General features: G+C 29.0%; 1 protein-coding gene across 4 annotated transcripts in view; it reads left to right on the top strand.

Moving 5' to 3' along the window:
* The window catches only part of LOC131853563 (small conductance calcium-activated potassium channel protein), a 188,505-nt gene that overhangs the window by 29,854 nt on the left and 143,778 nt on the right, over positions 1 to 14,873 (top strand). The gene's annotated exons all lie outside the window — the stretch shown is intronic.

Here is a 14,873-nt window from a genome sequence, read left to right as displayed (position 1 = left end):
GAATACTGAATCTGAATATATTTCATAAGTATATATAGTAAGTAGTAATATTTGATGTAGTTAATACTAATACAGACGTAAGTTTTAATGAATAAAGTTTTAATTGGCCTTATTTTCACACCTGCCTCTTAGGTTAGAGAATTTTTTAATATATAATTAGTTTTACTTTAAAAGTACAACTATACTAATTTAATTAAGTTTACAAATTACTAGTTATTTCCCACGGGTTGACCTGCGCGGCGCCATGATGTTTATCATTGTAATGAGAGTTTTAAAATCCGTTTATGTTTGTTCGTTTTATACTTATAAACAAACTCGTAGTAATTTTGGTTGTGCGTTCCCAATGATTTAGTAACTATGGACAATACTAATACAGTATAAGTTTTAGACAATTAGTTTCAACATTTTGGTTATTGTTCAAAATATATAGCACCTAAAGATATTCCACTTCATTGATAATCTTTTGTATTCTCTGTTGCTATTTAAATTATTCGATGACGTATTAAGGAGGATTCCAAATCTTTGTTAGTCGCTGAGAATTGTTCTAAAGTACGTAGATATTTTTAAAATGATTGTTAAATTGTGATCTTAGAAGCAGATGTATGAATGAATTAGGAAAATTGTAAGATATTTCTGAAAAAAAATTGCGACGCAAATAATATAGTAATATTATATGTCAAAAATACTACTATAACATTAAAATATGTTTGATCCTCTATGATCTCCATTTGATAATCATTGTCATCTACAGTGATCCGTTACCATCCTATTATGTTCAGCATGTATTTCTCTTTATAAGAGAAAAAAATAGTCTATTACTATTAAGAAGACTGGGCCATAGCAAAGGGCTTCTTGTCGTGACTAGTTTCTTTTGTAGTATTTTTTATATATTTATTTCCTTAAATGTTTACACACAATGAAGATGAAAAGTGCCGCCGATATACCGTATTCTTCCTTCAGCAAAAGAAATTTAAAAACCAATAAGTATTACATTACAAAATTGACTCCGCCGAGAATACTTTATAATTGAAAATGCACTCAACCGAACTTCTTGAAGGATACATGTTCGTGTATATTAAGTTGTATGTATATTAAGACTGCAAATCGAAATTACATGTAAATATCTAAAATCTTACTGTCACAAATATCTTATGTTTTAGTATTTTCTAGCTCTTTTATATAATAGTATTTCATATAAAATTTTGTATTATTTAATTACTTTATTCGTAGTGGATGTATCTTATTATTATATAATTATAAAAATAATATCTACTCGTACTCAGATATAGACGCATATGAATATTTAACTGCTTACCTAACTGATAGAAAACATTAGTAATTAATTGGAAAGCGTAGGAGACTTGGTTAGGATGAGACTAAGCTCCTAAAATACAGAACTTTTCTGACAACAAATGTGTACATTTTATTTTGGAAATATGGAAGCTGTAATCTTCATTCGCCCTACGATTATAGAATATAAATACTTTAAAAGGATATTTAGGTTAAATCCTTTATGTTGGACTCGAATATCTTCCGAATATGAGCACGCTTTATTAGTTACTACGTTCAATAAAACGACCCCACTGCATTACAGTCTTGGAGACAATTTATTTGTTTTTTATTATTTGAATAAAATAATAAAAGTTATATGGCTATATTGTTATACTATACGTTTTAACGTACATTCAGTAGTATTCAGTAATTCATTTGTTTATGTAAATAGTAATACTAAAAAAGTATTACTATTTACATAAACAAATGAATTCGATGAAATTACGTGTCGGAGAAAATAAAACTAGAGAAGTGTCATCTAAGATTCAGTATCACTTGATAAAATAAAAAACTCTTATTTGTTATACTCACTGATGACTTAAGCTGTTAAATTAACTAATTTTATGATATTAACATTTTTGTACAAAAATATAAAATATTTATAAAAGTGAATTGCTTTACTAGTTTACTACCCTTCGAATGACTTACTTACCTTCGAACGACGACTTACTTCTAACGAATCTTAACTGGTACTAGATCAAATTTGGGTGTTTACATTTTAAACTCATTTTGATTTTGAACACTGAAATAGTCAAGTATTGCGTTCACCACAACGTCGACAGTTGGCAATGCCTCTGTCTACCACAATTACAAAAAATACATATATCAGTAAAAGAATAAAAGCTTAAATATATGACTAATTAGTGCTATATTAAATTCTAACGTTGGATTTAAATTCATGACTCGCTTCTAACTCTATCACATTACCACCGAGCCAATAAACAGTTAATTTAGTTTGCAAAATCTGCTACCCTATGCATAATTGTGTGCTCACGTGTTAACAAGTATAATCTCATGTTTACGTAGAGCATCAGTAAATATGTATTTTCATTCAAATTGTGTGTTGAAGTCACGCAAATTACACAACGTGTACTTACAAGTATAAATATATTTCTAGGTATTTACCAGTACTTGAGGTTACACGTGTTACAATTACACTGTAACATTTATATTTCAAAGTCAAATATAACAACATAAAAAGAAAACAATAACACAATATCTCATAACAATTATGTTTGTTATAACTATTTCCAGCTTATTTTCGTACAGAAAAAATAAAGCGCAAATCTACAGATACGTATGTATATGCTGCTTACCCATTTTCATGCATACATGACTGTCTCGGAAACTCATGATAGATCATGTCATGCATCAATTCACTTTTGTATATTGTATCGTTGTATTTTCATATCCAATATTCATTCCAGATGCCTGAATCGATGTAGCCTGTCCTTTTTTGTATTTATTTTATTTACTTTATCCATATAGGTTTGTCTTCCTATTAATTTGTTTTTTATTTTCCAATCAGTTGATAGTGTCTGACTGACCTTATATATAACCTACGGGTATAAGTTGGATGGTAATATAATATATAATATTATGATGACAATATTCTAGTCTGTGTGATGTTGTATCTCTGTAATATATCATCGAGTTTCGATACATTTTAGTTATATATATTTAAGAATAATTCTAAGATGTTGTTGATGTTAATCAACGTCATCATCACTTCGATATCTTACATTTTCTTATTATACATATTGCAAAGTACATTTGTTTTCTACAAAGTCGTGGCTATGAGAGGCGTGGCTTACCCTATTTTTTAAACGAAATTATTACTTTTACACACAGCAAGCAAGCAGTATACCATTATTACAAATTAGAAAGTGTGTATAATACTGACACACATGTCTGTCTGTTAGTTATATTTTCTCGACTTTTAGAACATAATAAGAGTACTATAGATAACATATAGATTTCTATAATTGGAAAGCTGAATTGAAAAGCTGTAAAAATATAATAAACGAATAAGTTCTTATTAGCATTAAAGTACAAACACTTTTTTATGTATAAGAATGATATTAGACCAGGTATAAATTAAGAATTACTTCATTAATATTCTAACAGAGTAGATACTTAACCCTTTCCAATTCTTGAACTTCAGTTTTGAATATAAAAACTGTCATCTTCAATTATTACTACTAAGCTGTCAAATTAAGGAGACCTCGAAGTATCGGAAAACTAATTTATTGTCACTAATTCATTCCCAGATGAGTAATTGGGAAGTCATGAAAAGTTTTCCTCAAATGTTGTCTGCAAAAGTGAAAGTTTGTCACTGGTATATTGATTGGAAGGTAATGATGTTATTTTCAGAAGTTATTTGATAATTTATACATATAACTAGCCGTCCCGGCAAACGTTGTTTTGCCATATAAATTAAAGTAGTATAAGGGTGAAAATTTAGGGTTGTATTTTTAAATGACACGTATTAAAAAATATGAATAAAAAATTTTGCCCAAAATATAAAAAAAATATGTTAGGGGTGGACAACCCTTATTTAGTTTAGTGAGTAATAGGATTACTCACTAAACGATAACTTGAATATGCGTGCATGGCAATAGTTTTTTATGCACGGGATGCTCAGTAAATATGATTTAACAGATGTTTTGAATACTCAATTGGACAGGTTATTAATAACATTAATAGTTATAGATAAATTTACTAGATATTTGTACAAGGAATATACCATTTTGCTATTGTGAAAGCTGTTTCATTGTAGTGAGAAAGCAGATTATTTTGCAATATAGTTCTTCAAACTACGCACTGCAGTTGGTGGGTAACACAATTATATTTGTATGAACAAAACTGAATACTATTCAGTGTAGTATATGTTTTTTCCAGCATTATCTCCATTGCAATTAACTTATAAATATAAAATATCAACATATGTGAGTGAGCGGCGAAATTGAAAAAGTGGTTCAAAAATACATTTAAATTATTTTAAATGTATTTTTAAACCACTTTTAAAAAAATATATTTAAATTACTATTCCTCACTCTCTTCATATATGTAGATATTTTCTGACATTATGTATTGTATCACATACATTATATATACTAATGTACTGCACATTGGTGGTATATGGCATACGTCTAGTTTACTAGCTGAAATCTTTATGTGAATACTTTATACATATTTCTTTTTAGGTGGCAAGGGGCAGTGGTTATCGTTGTATCTCAGACTAGCTTTTAAATGAATTAATAAAAAAGTACCCATTACTAGCAATCCCCTCCAGACTCATTCGAATAAAATTAGCAAGACTATTACTCTACTGGACCGTGTAATTAAACTTACCTAATTTGATGTCGAAACGCTAATGCAACTTTGTCCTAGGTAAATGACTAACAATTAAAATTTTAAGGTAATCTTAAGCCTAAACACATTTCCCAGAGTTGTTAAATGACGCTCATTCTCTACGAGTGATATTTACGAAGTGCTCCATTAAAACGAATTGCCTCGTTGTTTGTATACACATTAAAATTTTATTACTTATCTGCCTCAACCGACATATAATAATCCCACTGACCTTTGCCCCGTAATTTTTTAATTTAGTGGGCATTATGAAATGACAAACAATGCATTATTTACACACAGTTGTTTCAGTCTTCTGCAACTATTTTATATCAACAGTTATCTAATTAGTTATGACTATCTAAGAATTTTTTGAAAGATGATAAAGTATTTATCTCTCACCTACCCTAATGGTATATGCCGGCGAAGGATAATGAGATAAGTATGAAGCCCGTCAGTAGGTCCATGGTGAATTTTACAGTAATTAACCCAATGGCATCCAGAGGTAACCGCGTGCTAGCAATGAGGTCATAGGTCCCATCTACTAACAATGCAGGGAATATCGTACCACTACCCATCTAAAAATAACTGTAGATAGATTTGTTAATGTAGCTCAAATGGTGACGTCTTTTATAATAAAGGAATGATAAAGGAATTCCTCGATGTACTTCATTATTCATCATACAATTAAAATTAATTATTTCAGTAAGTTTTATTTGCGACTATTTCTTTAGAGACTGAAAGAGATACGTTTCATCTTATTTAAAGCGACAGACGTTAGCCAAGTTACTTTTATTTTCTATTCTTTAAAAGAAGCTTTTATATAGTAGGAAATAAAAAACAGTATAAGTATACAACTTAAGCTCTAGAGACGTTAGAAACTTACTTTACATTATACAAGTAGTATCGGAATAAAACAAATTAACATAATAATATTAGTTACTTTTTGTCAGCCATATACTGTTCCCTCAAGAATTAAGTTTTTTATATACATACCATGTACTATTGTCTTTTTCTTCATCCAACAAAAATTTAGATAAAAAATGTGTTGTAGCTTAAGTTTAAAAATAAAATAACGTGAGGCAATATGTGTACTAGAATCCAATTATGTTTGAGGTGATACATGTCCCTTCTCTTAAGAGGAGGATATTCTTAGTGTACTGACTAATCAAGCATTCATTGGTATATTGTACTTCGTACTCTAGTCGCCCCTTTCTACTATTTGAACGTGACCTGACACATAATAATTATGTATATATACATTGCAAATAATAAATGTCACTGAAAATACCGTTTCAAAAGTAATTTATTGAAATTAAACAACCGAGGCAGTTCTTCCACAGAAATAGTGGGAGAAAATAATTTTATGTGTGGCCATTTAAAAACCACAGATTAACCAGAGTATTCATCTGCATAAATATATTCTGTACGAATTAACTACTCATTGCATCTGAATAAATTCTGTAAGAGTTAATTGAATTACTGTATAGTACTTTACTAGGGTATACCATTATTGAATAAAAGGCCATAACTCAAGACAATATAACAAATAACATGTTGCATATCAGTAATAAAGATTACTTACGCAGTACTGCATTCAAAATCGTATAATCTCAATTTGAAATTGAAAGAAATAGAAACTAGATTTTAAATATGCATAAATTTTACAGACAATTCTCTAAAAATAAAAGTCAGTCAATGTAAGCTCACTGATGTGGTGTGAATAAAAATGTCAGTGTACCATTAGCATACATTTGCGACCACAATAGCTGTTACTTGAACCTCAAGCGGAAAATGCTTCATTTACATAGCATTCAAGCTCAACGAACAATATAGGTAACGATAGTTGAAAGGTGGGAAACGGTGAACGATAAAGGAAAAATGACTTTATAAATGGCAATACGTATATATAAGTATTGGAGAATGTTTATGGTATTTTGCATTTGCATGACCACTGTTGTTTGGGATAAACGTTTTTACTATTTACAAAAAAATATTTGTTTTATTATTATTTAGAATTGTTAGACATATTTAACAAATTTATTTAAAAATAGACAAGAAAATGTGTGCTTATCATATAATTCAAATTTATGATTTTAATTACATGGTAAGCACACATTTTCTTTGGATTTTTCATCATAAATTTCTTGTACAAAATAAAGCATATATAAGTAGCTATATGCTACTTATATATGCTTTATATACTTGATATTATAAGAATGTTTTAATAACGTAAAAAAATATATATTATTATAACAAACTCTTTAAGGAACGTTAGTCTATTGACACATACCCGAAAGCGGTTGTCTGTCTATAATATTATGGAGAAATCATCGAACGGATTTTCAGGGGATGTTTACTGATATGTTACCTAAAGATCGGAGTAATATTTTAGGTACATGTCACTACGCTTTTCCTTTTTGGAGTGGTAATTGAAAAAAATATATTCCGAAAGTGCTGGTTTCTATTAAAAGCCAAGCTACCTAGGGGTGATTCTAAATTAGATGTATACTTATTTTTGACCTGACATAATAAAATATAATATTACAGTATGCGGTGATTACTAAGGCATCACATATCCAAAGTTTAACTATAAACTACAAAAGCAAAAAGAAAGTTTCATTAAATCAAATCTCACTAAATTAAAAACAAAATACTAATTCAGTCACGCACACTGTTATAATCTGACAGTTTATTAAATACATATGACTGTGTAAATAAAGTAATTATGGCCTGGGTTAAAATTATTATCAATGATATTTTAATTTTGTCTGTTGACTTTCCATGTATGTTTTCCGCAGTAAACTCAGGAAAATTAATTATTAAATTAAAATAAGTCCCATTACCATTTGTTCAACGTAAGCTGATTTACCCACCAAAGTTTGTTTTGGATTTGATTGAAATATATTTTCACCGTTCCTGGATTTTAATAGCAATTAATTTATGAATTTATTAATATAGTCTTCTTTGTCATTGTTTTAATTTTAATTTATGCAACCGCTCTAAAATAATTAAGTATAATAATATATATACTCTACTTTTCTGTACAATACTACACTACGCTATTTTATACTAGTACAATGATTACAATAACGGTTGAAAAACAAACCACATGGTAGTTGTATAGTAGCCATTTTTACTATTGAAACATAAGGTCGCATTTTGTATTAACTTTCTACAATGCCTTCGAGACATGCAAGCCTTCTTTACATAAATACATTCTTTTAGAATTATTAATTCCACGAACAGTAAAGACATTTGTGACCAAGTTGTTGAAAAAAAAACTTATATATCAAAGAATATTATCACAGATGCCAATCACCTCAAATGATTTATGTAAACGATAAAAAGGTATTTTAAGATGTTTTATAAATCATTCGATTACCTGTCGGATGTTCAAAGAAGCGCAAGCGCCCAATGATATCCTATTTCCGAGTAGATCCTTACGCTATGATAAGATATTTCGAAGAAATTATTAAATTAAAAAAATTATATGATTTCCAATACTAATTTACAGAAAAATTATAGTAGTATGTGAATATAATTTTTGTAAATTATGGCAATATTTTTATAAAAATCATAGCAATATTAATTAGGGTAACTCATATTCCTATACTGTATATAGTTGTATGTTTATTTATTTTCAGAAATAAATAGACAAATCATAGTTTAAAGTGATTTTACTATAGATTTTCAGATATACCGACATAATATGAATCAGATAACTGACACGTCCTAGATATCATTCCTATATAAATATTTTATATGTAGTAGTAATGTTATATTTCTTATAGTCACATAACTAAAACTCTGTGACACAATCTGTGAGCGTGACACAATAAACTAAACTTAAGTGATTTTGTTCACGTATAATAAACAATTAATTTAATTAAAAGCTCAAAATTGTTCTAAATTTGTCAATTTTGAACTTTTAATTGGATGAGCAAACTACAAGTGTGGTATATATATATACAGTTAGTAACATATTCAGGTACATAAAAATATGTAGCATTTTATACAATATCGTGGAATGAATAATTTGGTACAAACTCGAAAATGCTTTTCACTGATATACGAAATTTATTAAAAATGTACGCAGTGTAATCGCCATAATGCTTGATCACATCAAAGTATCAACGTGTACTCATATCTCTTCATTAATAATTCGCTATCCGTATTTGTCATTTCTATAAATGTTATATACAGGTATTACATTTCTTTTTGTATAAGAGGCTAGATTTTTGTTTGTAAAATAATTGTATTGAATTATTTGTGGAACGATGTTTGTACCTTACTTTTCATCAAACAGACTTCGAGAGTTTCATTTATATTATTAAAAAGAATCGGCGATCACAAATGTTTTATTTTTTAATATCATAATGTGAAAGTAGGTAAAGAGTATAGCATTAACGTAACCTACGGTATAGTTAAAGTGACTTTTGATATTATTAAGTAAACAACTCAAAGAAATGGAACGATTTGATTATTGCTTTAGTCGTAATTACAAAATGCGAAAAAGGTTTTAGATTGATCAGCTTGGACTCTAATCCAATTAACGTAGGGAACTTTTAATTAAATTACAACTGTCACGTGTTTCGCTAAGTAAATTAAAAGGGGTATAGAGCTGCCTACTTTCCATAAAGATTTGTTATCCTACTTTTATGAAAATAACTTTTTTAGTAATGGGAATGGTAAAAAAGCCTGACGGCCCACCTGATAGTCGGTAACAGTCGCTTATACACGTGAGAAATACATACCATGAACATCACGTCATCATGTGATGACAGTGGTACTCTTATGCGATACTATTCCATAGGACTAGGATGTTATACCTTAGTAATACTACTGCTATATCTCACCCAGCAACTGAAATACATCTTGCAAAGAAAACTGCTTTGCGAAGATCATTTTATTCAAAATTTAAGTCTATTTAATAACACTGAAGTCAAATATTTTTTGAAATTTAAATACTACAATAGAAATTTGATTGTGATTGGTCCTTAATTATATCTGTTTATATTCAGAGAGAGAGACGAGCAGACAATTGACGCAATTTTGTAGAATACAATAGCGATGTTCAAAAATACTTGTAATAGAATTAGTTTAAATTTGTATAATTAGTTTGACATTTAAGTTAATTATTAATTTGCTTAGATTTATTTACATTAATTGCAAAATTTATTATAAGAAGTAATAATTACTAACATAGTTTATAAGTTGTTTACTAATATAATATGGATACAAATTCGAAATAAATGAAATAATAATAATATAAATATAATAATAATAGGATAAATAAAAATACGCGCATAAAAAAATGGATCTTCTAAACAGGTACTTCTCTACTACTGATGCAGGTGTATATACGCTTATTACACATATATTCGAATATATGGGAAAACTCACAGGATGCTCTCGGCGTTTTTATTTGTGACTTGTCGAAGGCGTTTGATTGCGTAGATCATGAAACACTTTTGTACAAGCTCAAATATTATGGTATTGGAGATAATGACCTAAGTCTAATGAAAACTTATCTAGAAATGGATAGGGTGTAAACTGTAGATATTGATGGTGTAAAGTCTAATATATACTAATATAAAAATGGGCGTTCCTCAAGGTTCAATATTAGGCCCATTTCTCTTTTTAATTTATATAAATGACCTTCCCTACATGGTAGAGAAAGTTGCAGATATAGTGTTATTTATGATACTTCGTTAGTGTTTAAAATTGGTAGCCAATGTAATCAATTAGACGATTTAAATTATGCTATCTCTGCTATACTAAATTGGTTCACATGTAATAATTTATTATTGAACTCCAACAAAACTAAGTGCGAATCATCATCTCATCATCTTGATTCTATTAAATTCACGCTGCCTAATGTAAAACAAGTAAAAACGCAGCTATTGCTTAATGATGAAATGGTTAATTTTGTTAATGATACAGTTTTTTAGGAATAACAGTGGACTCGAAGTTACAATGGGGGCCCCATATTTCAAAATTAGCCAGTAGACTTAGTTCTGCTGCTTATGCAATTAGAAGGATAAGGCAATTAACAGACGTGGCGACGGCAAAACTTGTATATTTTAGTTATTTCCATAGCATTATGTCATATGGCATACTGCTATGGGGTAAATAGCTGCTGATATAAATACTATATTTATTTTACAAAAGAGAGCCATACGTTCTATTTATGGTATGGGTTCTAGAGAGTCATTATGTCAATGCTTTAAACAATCAAATATCCTCACCGTTGCCTCACAGTACATTTATGAAAATATTATGTATACAAGGAAAAACTTAGATAGTTTCAAGAAACTTAAAGACTGTACAAGTAGAAACTTACGCAATAAAAATAAGCTAATTTTACCTAAATGCCGTCTACACAAAGTTAGTAATTCATTTTATGGTAATTGCGTAAGATTCTATAATAAACTGCCAGAGTCTACGCTAAATCTTACAGAGAGGCAATTCAAATCTTATATTAAACAAATGTTATGTAAAAAAGCCTATTATAAGATAGATGAATTTATAGATGATAGCAATATATAGCAAGAATAAGTTTATTTGCGGACAACGTTATAATTTTAATTTTCATACTGCTTTCTTGATATATGAAAGCGTAGCGGTTTTTGTATTGATTGCCGCATGCATTCTTATGTAAAGTGCGAATACTGTAACTACCATATAGTAATTTTTGTAGCTGTGACGTGGTCGTGTGGAATGAGTAGTCATGCTCACTAAAATGTCCAGACATGTGGCGGCGTGGTGGGCCGGGTCAATGGGCTCCCTAAAATCTGGTCGAGCGCAGTGATGGCTGGCTCATCCGTCATACTCGTGAACGAGTGCTGCTTGTAGGGACTGGTCTGCTCTTATCACTACGACTGATTTAATCTTATTGCATGATTATATTTGACCCAAAAAATTAGTGCTTGTTGGTAGTTTGTATTCACACGTTTCGACTTGTAAATGTAAACTTACAAGGATTATTTAAAAGAGCAACACACAAGAAACTTGTTCTTGCTCGTTCTTCTTGTGATGAGACAGCTTTCCGAACGAGTGGTAGATAAAAAACAAATTGTTATAACTATTCAAAAGTGCTTAAATTAAGTTTATTTGAATAAATGATTTTCTATTCTATTCTATTCTATTCTACTCCAGACTGTGAACATAGCTTATATTGTATGTCAACAAAAGACAACGAAGTCGAGAGTAAAGTATAATAAGTAAACTACGTAAGTAATTATTATACGAGTAAGTAGAGTTGCGCTCTTGTATCTATCAAGATCAGTTTAGCTGTAAGATAAAAACAGCACATTTTATCTAAATGAAAAATTAATGTCTACTTCAACCTAATAAGTAGTATTAACTATTATAACATTACTACTTAACCTAATAAGTAGTAGTAACTATTATAAACAAGATTTATTGAGTATATGCATACTACAGAATATACTGTGTATTAGTCCGTGGTGACACTCATATGTGGGGGCTGCTGGGGACAAAGGCGTTAGACCTTTTATGTCAGTGATTGCATTATCTACCCCTCAGACTGAAACACAATAACGCATTGTCCCTTTACAGCAGATAAAGGTAAGATGTCGGAGTTATCCAGACAAATTACGCAAACCATAACTATATCTAGACTACATACATTCTATATACACATATATGTATCTGTACTATGTATATAAACGAGTATGTATACATATATATAACAGAATATATTACTTACATTATTGTGATAATATTAACCCGCAACTTCCCCATTACCGGCCCAACTTTTAATCTCTATCTATATCTATGTATACTTCATATTTCAATATGAATTGAAACATGAACATAAATAAATATACATTGAATTGAATATATATAAATATAACTATCACCTATTTTTCTTAAGTTTACTATATAAGAAACCATTATACGCATGTTATAGAACCTAATAATTTATGAGAACTAATGTTAATAAAAAAGTTTCAATCTTTCATTGTTATTTTGTAGGCAATATAGATCGCACACTCAAGAACAAGAAGGGAAACTTTTGGAAGGAAGCCACCAATTACCTAAACCTGATATGAAAGAAACTTACAAGGATGAACACAGACAGTATGAGTTCCCACATTTCCCTTTGTTCTAAATTTGTTTCTGTTTAATTTTAAACCTTTTCTACTCTAGATTTGACATTACCTGTTTGAATATTATAAACGTTGCATAACATTTCTTGTGCATTTTTTCTTATTAGCAGAAGTAATATTTTTACATAATAGTATATTTTATGTATAAAATATAATTTGTGTTAACATTTATATTGTGTGTATTTTTCTGTTTGAAAATTGGAGACAATGAACAGTTTTCGAATAGATTTGAAAGTGATTATATTTAGAAGTCTGTAAACATAATAATTTGTACACTAAAGACCAGTTTTTTATGGAATGACAAACAAACTGACAATTGAATCGATGTATAAACTTGAAAGAACAATTCCATTACGAAGTCAGAAATATACTGCTTCGAGTAATATACAATTTTTGTTATATAAAGTGTAAAGGTAGAAAATTATTAAATGCAATTACATATATTTCATTACAGCGAAGTTCGTGCCGTAAAAGTACTTATCAGTATACAAATAGACCTTTTATAAGCAGTCGTGCCAATAGTCAATTAACTACTTCAAAGTACTAATAAAAAATAGATTCAAGTAAAATCTTATATAAGTACCTACTTAATACATACACTATTGGCCTGAAAGAAAAGGAAAAATTTTATAATAATCTTATATAAGATAATCCGTTATAAAATATTCCTTTTTCACAAAACTCGGAGTGACTCATCAAAGAGGTCAAATATTTTCCAGTTTATGTGCTAGGGATTATAGTATATAGTTAGGGATTAAATAGTTTTATACTGGTTCGAAATTCGTATTTGAAGTATCCGTCTCAACAGTGAAGTTGAAGGGATCTGAAATTGATTTTGGATGTAAGTAGTCTCATAAACTAATTAGTATAATCACAGATAATATAATATTAGATATATAATATTATAAAAGTAACTACTATACAATTTACAGTATACCGTACTGTATAGTACATATGTATGTACTAAATAAGCTATTGTCAGTAATACATGATTTTTTTATAATCTACTTTTGTATAAACACTGTTAAGGTATACATCCAAGTCATATATTATTATTATATTGAATCCACTAAGGAAGAGATTCCTTATTGATATGCTGAGATATTTTGAGCTGTGACTCATTCAATGCGTTTTCCTAAAGTGCAATGCTCTATAGTAAAAATAGACTTGCATTTTAATGAAGTGTCACGTACTAAATATAATTTGTTTATATAGTCATACCTATGTCATATACTTACATATCTGTTTTAGAACTAAGTTAATTAATACACTAACAGTAAAATAGACAGTATTTATTTATTTGCTTGCTTTATGGTAAAAATGTACGGGATAAACACTCTAATTGAATATAACGAAAGGTGTTATCTGAATGTAATATCCTTCCCTTGGGATATTCTACAGCAGCCGACTAATAATACATAGACAGTCTTATTCTTATGCTGTGCAATGATTTTCGAAAAACCTTTAGTATGATTAAACTGTGTTATCTATTCTCATAATAAATAATGTACGTATGTAACAAAATTACGTACCTGAAGAATAAACAACCAATAAATTTAGGTCCAACAATGGTTATAGAAAAAAAATGTAACTTCGATATAATAAAAGTGAAGACGTAAACACTCAATAAACAAATATTTTGAAAAGAGTCCCATAAAAAGTTAACATTTACCAAATTATCAGAAGAAGTTTATCCACATCATATATACGAGTAGCTATATGTTATCTGTGCCTTAGCATAAGGATTCCTATTACAATGTAACATTTAATAAACTATTGAAGGAGAACAGATATCACACTGAACATTAATTGTTTACGTCTAAAAACAACATTAATTTCTAATATTGATCACAATTTAACTTAAGAAAGATTTACTGAAGAAAAAATATGATAAATTACTATTAATTTTAATGTTGGCAGCTTACATTTTTTCTATATTAGAAGAAATTGTGGAACTCGTTTCATGAATCATGTTTCATGAATCATTTCAATGAGTTAAAATAAAACCAAAATTGTGTTTTTATTTTATTGTCATTTAATGCGAACCTAGAA

This window comes from Achroia grisella, unplaced genomic scaffold, assembly GCF_030625045.1.
Source record: "Achroia grisella isolate CSIRO2021 unplaced genomic scaffold, CSIRO_AGI_Agris_v1 utg1186, whole genome shotgun sequence".
NCBI classification, from domain to species: Eukaryota; Metazoa; Arthropoda; class Insecta; order Lepidoptera; family Pyralidae; genus Achroia; species Achroia grisella.
This window is presented reverse-complemented; position numbering and strand designations above follow the sequence as displayed.